This window comes from Wasmannia auropunctata, unplaced genomic scaffold (assembly GCF_000956235.1).
Source record: "Wasmannia auropunctata unplaced genomic scaffold, wasmannia.A_1.0 LD336053.1, whole genome shotgun sequence".
NCBI classification, from domain to species: domain Eukaryota; kingdom Metazoa; phylum Arthropoda; class Insecta; order Hymenoptera; family Formicidae; genus Wasmannia; species Wasmannia auropunctata.
Window position 1 is genome coordinate 274,857 of NW_012026837.1, and position 492 is coordinate 275,348.

Sequence of the window (492 nt, forward strand, 5' to 3'; positions counted from 1 at the left end):
TATTACTGTCAGTTTGAGGTGATCTTTCGAATAGATAATTATATGAATGCCAATATTCTTCCGACACTGACAACGGAATGATAACTCGTTAACAGAAAATTATTACAGGGAATAATATTACTATGTAGTACGTGCACGTGTACTTGCTTCTAATACGACAACTGTATAATAATTTATTTATTTTCGTTACCTAACAACGTTTCGTTAAAGTTTTTAATGTACCAAATTAATTTAAAACAAAATAATGAATAAAATATCGATTATATACAAGGTAAACAATAACACAGGCACACAAAAAAAAAAGTGGTTTGTGCATTTGACCGGACCCATCTACGGACATGTTTTTCGACCCGCTGAATCCGAATTTGAGGTCCGTTGGGCTCGGTCAGGTCCCAGATTTTAGTAAAATGCAAAAAACCCCCCAAAAGTATGAAAAACTGCATTACAGCGATGAAAAAATTTTTGTTGACCCGGATCAAGTATGATTTTTAT